The sequence below is a fragment of the Panthera onca genome, chromosome X (assembly GCF_046562875.1).
Source record: "Panthera onca isolate mPanOnc1 chromosome X, mPanOnc1 haplotype 2, whole genome shotgun sequence".
Taxonomy (NCBI): domain Eukaryota; kingdom Metazoa; phylum Chordata; class Mammalia; order Carnivora; family Felidae; genus Panthera; species Panthera onca.
In genome coordinates, this window is record NC_138357.1 from 64,943,763 (window position 1) to 64,953,436 (window position 9,674).

The window sequence follows — 9,674 nt, forward strand, 5'->3', positions numbered from 1 at the left end:
CCAGTGCTCATCCCAACAGGTGGCCTCCTCAATACCCATCACCTACCCTCCCATCCCTCCCACCCCCCATCAACCCTCATATTGTTCTCAGTTTTTAAGAGTCTTTTATGGTTTGACTTTGTTTTATTTTTTTTTCTTTATTTTATTTTTATTTTTTAATATATGAAATTTACTGTCAAATTGGTTGACTTTGAATATTAGCCCATTATCTGATATATGACATGGTTTGCCAAAAGTTTGACCTATTCTATAGGTAGTCTTTTTATTTTGTTGATTTTTTCTTTTGCTTTGCAGGAGTTTTGTGTTTAATTTAGTCCCACTTGTTGATATTTTCTTTTTTTGTTTGTGCTTTTGGTGTCATATCCAAAAAAAGCACTGTTAAGACCAATGTCAAGGAGTATTTTTCACTATATTTTATTTCAGGAGTTTTATAGTTTAAGGCCTTTATGTGTAGACTTTGATCCTTTTAGAGTTAATTTTTGTGAATGGTATGAGATATGTTACCAATTTCATTTTTCTGCAGGTTATACAGTTCTTCCAATACCATTTTTGGAAGACTATCCTTTCCCCACTGGAGGTTCCTGACCCCCTAATCAAATATTATTTGACCATATATGCAGAGGCTTAATTCTGGACTCTTCTGTTCCATTGGTCTATGTGACTATTTATTATTATTATTATTAATTATTATTATTATTATTTGCAGTACTGCATGATTATAATTCTTATAGTTTTTAAATATAGTTTGAAATCAGGAAATGTGATGCCTCCAGTTTTTTTCATTCTTTCTCATGATTGCTTTATCTATTCAAGATCTTTTATGATTCCATACACATTTTAGGATTGTTTTTTCTAGTTCCACAAAAAATGCTATTGGTATTTTGATACGGATTGCATTCAATCTACAGGTGGCTTTGGGTAGTATGAACATTTTGACAATATTAAGTCTTCCAATCCATGAAAACAGGATGTCCTTCCATTTGTGTCTTAGATTTCTTTCAGTGAAGTCTTATTCTTTTCATTATAACAAATCCATTACTTCTTTGGATAAATTTATTCCTAGGTATTTTATTGTTTTTGATGCTATTGTGAATGGGATATTTTCTTTATTTCTTTTTTCAGATGTTTTATTATTAGTATATATAAAAACACCTGATTTCTGTGTATTGATTTTATATACTACAACTTTATGGAATCCATCATTTAAATCCAATAGTTTTTTTAGTTTGGTATATGGGATTTTTATTACATAAGATCGTATCATCAGTAAATAGTGATAATTGTACTTCTTCATTTCAGATATGAATGCCTTTTATTTCTTTGCCTTGCTGATTGCTCTAGTTAGTACTTCCAGTACTATGTTGAGTAAGAATGGAGTAGGCACCTTTGTCATGTTCTTAATCCTCAAAGAAAAGATTAGTATTTTCCATTAATAGAATGTTAACTATGGGTTTGTCATATATGGCCTTTATTATATTGAGGTATGTTATTTCTATACTTATCTGTTGACCGATTTTACCATTAGAAATGTATTTTGTCAAATGCTTTTTCTGCATTTTTTGAGATGATTGTATAAATTTTATCTTTCATCCTATGAAGTGTATCACATTTATTTATTTATTTATTTATTTATTTATTTATTTATTTATTTTTTTGGGTAAACTATTTTTTATTGGAAAACAAATACAAAACTTGGAATGGATTTGTGGCAAATCATGCCATAAGCAGATTTTCTCTAAGTGGCTAAGCAAAGTTTAAAAAGCAAGTAATAGGGGTGCCTGAGTGGCTCGGTTGGTTAACCATCAACTCTTGATTTTGGCTCAGGTCATAATCTTATGGTTCATGGGATCAAACCCCATATCAGGCTCTGCACTGACAGAGCAGAGCCTGCTTGGCATTCTCTTTCTCTCTGCATCTCCCCTGCTCTCTCTCTCTCTCTCTCTCTCTCTCTCTCTCTCTCTCAAAATAAATAAATGAACTTTTTTTTAAAGCAAGTAGTAATAAAAAAAATGTTTTAGGTGCAGGACCATCAGTACCAAAAAATAGTGTAAAAGCACCTGGATAATACACCTGTTTTGCAATAGTGTAGCTTTTAAGTACATATTGTCCACACAGAGTCCATAGTCCACAGAGTTACATCTCCACATTTCAACAACATGCTGACAGTTCCTAAAGAAAACTATTTTTTTAAAAAGGTAAAACACAGATGTTCCCTCATTTGACCAATTACATCTGTTTAGATGTGCAGAAGAGCTTAGATATATCCAGAGTAAGCCACATGTAACATGTTACTTGATCAATTTTCTAAAATAAGGTTTCAGGACAATGACAGAAAGCTGAGAAAAGAAAAAAAAAATGGAGGAATGGAATCCTAATTACTATACAGGCAACTTTTTAAATGTTTATTTATTTATTTTGAGAGAGGGTGTGTGAGTGGTGGAGGGACAGAGAGAAGAGAAAAGAGAGAATCCCAAGCAGGCTCCATGCACAGCATGGAGCCCAACACTGGACTCCACATGGGGCTCAATCTCATGACCTTAATATCATGACCTGAGCCAATATCAAGAGTCTTATGCTTAACCAACTGAGCCACCAGACGCTCCTGTACAGGTATGTATATATATATATATATATATATATATATATATATATATATATTACATCAGGGGGAAACCTTTTACAGATAAGTTAAAAAGAAAAGGCACATAAACAATTTTGTACAAGAAATTTAACACATTCTGTACAATGTCTTCACTTTCATGTCATCATTTGTACAAACTCTTCATAGTTTACCCGACCAGCTCCATCAATATCTGCTTCCCTGAGAATTCATCAACCTCATCATGTGTTAACTTCTCTCCCAGGTTTATCATCACATGGCTAAGCTCTGCTACACTAATATAGCCTTTGCCATCTTTATCAAACACGTGGTATGCTTCTCTAATTTCTTTTTCGTTGTCTGTGTCTATGATTTTTATTGCCATCATTATGAGAAGTTCTGGGAAGTCAATTGTGCCATTACCATTAGCATCTACTTCATTAGTCATGTCCTGTAACTCTGTTTCTGTGGGATTCTGCCCAAGAGACCTCATTAGAGTTCCCAATTCTTTTTGTTGTTAAAGTTCCATCATCATCCTTGTCAAATAGTGAAACAACTTCTTTGAATTCTGAAATCTGATGTTCAGTTAGTTGGTCAGTTATGCTGTAAGTAGCACTGGTCTCTGAGAAGTGACCGCAAAATCACTCAGCTCACTGGCCCCACTTGAACTCATATGTCATGTTTGAGTATTTTAAAACATCCTTCCCTGGGGTAAATTTCACGTAGTCATGGTGTATAATCCTTTTGATTAGTTCTTAAATTGAGTTTGTTAATATTATTTTCAGTATTTTTGCAACTTGGTTTATCACGGATATTGGTCTCTAGATTTTTTTTTTCTTGTAGTGTCTTCATCTGGCTTTCATATCAGGGTAATTCTGCCTCTATAGAATGAGTTTGGCATCCTGCTCTTAAATTTTTCTCCTCCTCTTAAATTTTTGGGAGAGTTTCAGAAGGATTAGCATTAATTCTTCCCTAAGTGATTGGTAAAATTCATCTGTAAGCCATCTTGTCCTGGGGGTGTCTATGTTTGGAATTTTATTATTATTATTATTATTATTATTATTATTATTAATTATTATTATTATTATTGAAGTATGGTTGACATTCAATTAGTTTTATGTGTATAATAGAGTGATATGACAATTCTATAAATTACACAATTTCGCCATGATTAAATGTTGTTACTATCTGCCACCATATAATGTTATTACAATATTACTGGTTATACTCCCTACTCTATCCTTCTCATACCCATGACTTATTTATTTTATAATTGGAAGTTGGTACCTCTTAATCCCCTTTACCTATTTCACCCATCCCCCACCTCCCTCCCTTCTGGCAACCACCAGTTTGTTTTTTGTACTTATGGGTCTGTTTCTGTTTTGATGTTTTTGTTTGTTCATTTGATTTATTTTAATATTCCACATATAAGTGAAATCATATGATATTTTTCTTTCTTTGACTTATTTTGCTCAGCATAATATTATCTGGGTTAATCCATGTTGTCACAAAAGGCAATATCTCATTATTTTGTCTGAGTAATGTTCGATTCTTTACGTATCTATCTATCATCTATCTATCTATCTATCATCATCTATCTATCCCACATCTGTGTGTATGTGTATATATATCTTTTTCAGGATTGCTGAAAACACTGACTCCATCATCTTTGGACCTTCATTTTGTTTATGCCCATGAAATGACCTCCTTCAGGGTTGTGTGTTTAGGGCCCTTGGAGGTTAATGTACATTCTGAATGCAATGTGAGAAGGCTTGTTCTGATATTCTCTAAAGTGACACACAGAAGGCACCACTTTAGATAACTAGTAGAAATGACTGGTGCATAGAAGGAACCACTTTAGGGGCGCCTGGGTGGCTAAGTCAGTTAAGCATCTGACTCTTGGTTTCAGCTCAGGTCATGATCTCACAGCTTTGTGGATTCAAGCCCCACATCAGGCCCTGCACTGGCAGTGTGGAGCCTTCATGGGACTCTCTCTCTCTCTTTCTCTCTGCCTCTCCTCCACTTGCATTGTCTCAGTCTCTCAAAAAAATAAATAAACTTAAAAAAATAAAACCCATTTTAAAAAAGAAGGTGCTATTTTAGATTGCCCTTTGACCTTACCACAATGCCCCTTGCCCTATGAAAGCTGTGGATTAAGGTCCAGACTCTGGCAGAGAGTAGCTGTGTAGTGTGGCTGGATCATCTGTCTGCCCCATCTACCCTTTAGTAAGTCACCTTGAATAAAATTCTGTAAACAGTATGGACTGACTTGCATTGTTTTTTGTTTGTTTGTTTTGTTTGTTTTTTGGGTTTTCTTTTGGTCTCAAAATGACTTCTCAGTCTAGAGGTTATTTTACTGTCTCTATTCCACCTTCTAACATCCATTCCGCTATCAGTGGACATTTAGGTTGCTCCCAGATCTTGTTTATTGGAAGTAATATTGCCATAAACACTAAAGTTCAAATTAGCTTTTTTGTTACCTTTGCATAACTTTACTGCGTAAATAGCCAGTAGTGTCATTACTAGGTCATTTGGTATTTCTTTTCTTAATTTTTTGAGGAATGTCTGCACCATTTTCCACAGTGTTTGCACCAATTTCCATTCCCACTAACAGTGCACAGAATACTGATTCAACTCCTTACTCATTGTTGGTCTGTTTATACTTGCTATTTTTTTTTCCTGGTTTAATGATTCTAGGAAATTATCCATTTCATCTAGGTTATCTAATGTGTTAGCTATAGTCGTTCATAGTAGTCTCTTATAACATGTATTTCTGTAGTGTCACTTATGATTACTCCTCTCATCTCTAATTTTATTTGAGTCATCTTTCTTTTTTCTTAGCATTGTAAAGTTTTCTCAATTTTGTTTATCCTTTTAAAAAATTGCTCTTATTTTAATTGATCTTTTTTTTCTACTCTCTATTTCATTTACTTCCATTCTGATCTTTATTTTTTCTTTCCCTTAACTTTGGGCTTAATTTGATTTTTTTCCTAATTCCTCTAGATGTAAAGTCAGGTTGTTTATTTTTAATCTTTCTAATTTCCTAATATATACATTTTACCACTATTAACTTCCCTTTCGGAACCACTTTTATGCCTTCTCATCGGCTTTGGTAAGTTGTGTTTTTCTTTTCATTTGTTTCTAAATATATTTGATTTCCATTTTGATTTCTTTTTTGATCTTCTGGTTGTTCAGGAGGGTGCTGATTAGTGTTCACATATTTGTAGATTTTCCAGCTTTCCTCATGTTGATTTCTAGTTTTGAATCATTGTGGTCAAAAAAGATAGTTGGTATGATTTCAATCTTTTATATATTTGCTAAGACTTATTATATGATCTATCCTTGACAGTGTTCTGTGTGCACTTGAGAATGTGTATTCTGCTTTGTTTAGGTGTAATGTTCTATACGTGTCTGTTAGGTCCATTTGATGCAATGTATGATTCAAGTCCATTATTTCCTTGTTGATTTTCTCTCTGTATTATTTTATCCATTTTTGAAAGCGAAGTATTGAAGTCCTCTAATGTTATTGTATTGTCTATTTCTTCTTTTGGATCTGTTATTATTTGCTTAATATTTTTAGGTATTCCAATGTTGGGTATATATATATATATATATATATATATATATATATATATATAATGGCCGTATCTTATTCATGCATTGATCTTTCTATCATTATATAATGACCTTCTTTGTTTTTTGTTACTGTTTTTGGCTTAAAGTCTGTTTTGTCTGATATAGCTACCCCTACTTTCTTTGGTTTAAACTTTTATGGCATATCTATTTCCATACATTCACTTTGAGTTTATATGTGCTCTTAAATCTGAAATTGGCCTATTTTAGTGCTCTTAGATCTGAAATTGGCCTATTTTAGGCAGCATATACTTGGATTTCTAAAAATTCTATCCAGCAATTTTGTTCCTTTTGATTGGTAAGTTCAATCCCTTTATATTTAGAATAATTATTGATATATAAGGACCTATTAATACCATCTTACTAATTTTTCATTGTTTTGTATTTTTATTGTTTCTTTTTCCTATTGTCTTTGCATATTTTTGTAATTTCCTTAAGTTCCATAGTGATATCCTCTGTTTCCCCTTTCTTTGTCTTTGTGGATCTACTCTAGGTTTCTACTTTGTGGTTACCTTTTAAGTTATTTAAAATGTCTAATAGATAAAACAGCCCACTTTAGGCTGACATGAACTTATCTTTGAATGGCTATAAAGTCTCAGTTTTATTATATTATTGATTTTATAATTTACTTATTTTATTCCATGTATTTGTAAATATATTGTGGCTATAGGTATTTTTATTACTTTGTTTCCCCTCAACTTCATTACTATAGTTGAGGGGTTAACACTTCATCCTAATAGAGAGTTGCAGTTTTCTAAGTCTGACTGTCTATTTTTCACCTTTACCAGTGTCTCATGTACTTTCACATGTTTTCCTGTCACTGATTAACGTCTTCATTACAGCGTGAAGAACTTTTAACATTTCTGTCAAGGCAGTTCTAGTGGTGGTGATCTCCCTCAGCATTTGTTTGTCTGGGGAAACTTTTATTTCTCCTTCATATAAGAAGGATACAATTGCAAGATAAAGTCTCCATAACACTTCTGCAGTAGAAGGCTCATCTAAGGAAAACAGAGTCAGGTTAATAAACATTTTTATTTTAGTTGGCAACTGTTCATATTGATCAAAAGGAAATTCTTATATTTGTTTGAATTTAGTGTTTGATGTCATTACTGAAAACATCTTAAATCAGTCTTATTATTTAACCTTTTTTGATCATATATTGAATAGTTCAGTACTATAACTTATTGGGGCACCTAGGTGGCTTAGTTAGTTAAGCAGCTGACTTTGGCTCGGGTCATGATCTCATGCTTTGTGGGTTCAGGCCCCACATCAGTCTCCACACTGATAGTATGGAGGCTGCATGGGATTCTCTTTCTCCTCCTATTTCTATGCCCATCCTCAACTCAAACTCTCTCTCTCTCAAAAGTAAATAAATAAATCTTTTAAAAAATAAATAGTACTGTAACTTATTAAAATATTTAAAAATGGAATTACATAATGTGTGAAGTGTACTTTAATGTAATATGGGGTAGGGAAAATAGGTATAGTCAGAGAAAAAGAAGATTGGCCATGTGTTGATGTTGTTAGAAACTGAGTAATAGGTACATGGGGGATCATTATACTAATTGCTCTTCTTTTGAAAATACTTGAACTTTTCCATAGTTAAACAGACATATGCGCGCACACATGCACACACACACACACACACACACACACACACATGCATCTAAGTGAAAAGGTTAAACTTAGTGACATAAGACAGCACTGTGATTTCACACCATTTTTAACCTAGTATTACATATTTGAATTTATACAAGCATGGTGAGGAGGTTATAAGGCTACTCCTTTCATGTGTTCCTTCAATGAAATACTTGAATGAGCCCAATACTTGGACCATTAGTGTTTCAAGCTGCTTTTTTTTAATTTATTTTTTCTTATTATTAGATTAGCATTTTAAAAAGTATGAATGATACTTGTCAGTGAATAGGTTGTGAATATTCAATATTGCTTGGAAAGGGCTGAAAAAAGTCTTTCCATTATGCCCAAAATCTAACTTTGAAGAGCAAAAATCCTGTCTCTCGACTCTGCTAATGAAGCTCTTGCAAAAAAAAAAGACAATTGGGTCAGGGTGAGAGGCTTAATAACAGCCCCCACTGCCAAGGGGAGTTCTATTATTCTTTGAAGAGATCCAAGAAGACAAATGTAAGCCATCAAATAAAAGCTATGTCTATAGATGACATAGCAGACGTGTAGTAAAGAATTAGGTAAATAAAAGTCAACAAACAATAGAATAAAAATATGGTCTTTGCAAAACCAAATAAGTGTTTAAGGTTCACGAAATGGTTCTGCTGAGAAAATAGTCAATAAAGTTCAAGAAAGTTACAATACATTGCCTTGTTCCCCAAACATATATCACATCTTCTATAACTGAGGAATAAGTTAAAAGATCCACATTTACTTGGGAGTTTTATCTCTCACTCCTTCCCCCCAAAATATGCCAGTGAAGGCAGTGAAGTTACTTCTGGCCTGGCTGTAGGAAGGCACAGAGATGTATATGTGATTTTAGGACATTGGAAGCATGGGCCAGATCCCATATTTTTATCCCATTATTTTCTTCATGTCTACCAAAACACCAGAAATTTCTCCTTAGAAAAGCCTTTAACACTTCCTAGGAAATTATTTCTGCAACAGCCAAAATGTAATTCTTAACAACTTGGTTATTACAGAAGATACCTGGGTCTCCCCAAAGCACTAGGGATATAGGCAAAATATAAAGGGAGTTGCTAAAGAGGAAGAAAAAGAACTAAGATGAGATGAGTGCCAACAGCAGCTATACTGTCGTCACTGTTTGTTTTTATATCTGTTTTTGGAAAAGTAAACGAAGACAGTGGAATACGGTGTTTTTTTTCCTCCTGCCAATCCACAAAAAAATCAGACTATCATCTTAACAACATGTAAGACTTAAGGAAAAAACACTTCCTCTGTCACCTCATCTCACTTTATGCCCATAAACTGCATTCTAGAAAATATAGGGTAAGTTATTCAAATAGACTTGGTCAACAAGTGAGGGATAGGAATAATCTCAATAAGGTGTGGATAGTAAAGAATCAATCTATGAGAGAAGTGGAAATAGGGGTAGAATAAGATGGGGGAAGTTCCTCATCTTTCTGAGAATAGAATGCACCTCTCCAATGAAAGAAGAGTGAAGTCTCATGGGACTTATCTATGTGTATGAGAATACAGAAAAATATCCTTAAGTTTCACATTTTCTGAAAAAGTCACTAAATATACATTGACTTCTGGAGGCAGAAAATTTCTATGTAACTACAGAGACTATCTTTATTATTAAAATGCAACTTATAACTTACAAATGTAAATAAATTATAAGTGCAAGGATTTCACAGTGTCTTGAGAGTAAAAACAAAAAGATGGTATAATAATGAAGTTGCATAAAGTTCCACTTATGTACTTTTTCAGATCAAGGTAGCTCGATCTGTTGTTC

General features: G+C 33.4%; 1 pseudogene; it reads right to left on the reverse strand.

The window, feature by feature from the left end:
- Positions 1-2,663: 2,663 nt before the first annotated feature.
- On the reverse strand, positions 2,664-3,608 carry LOC145714619 (calmodulin pseudogene; annotated as a pseudogene).
- Between the last annotated feature and the right edge of the window lie 6,066 nt (positions 3,609-9,674).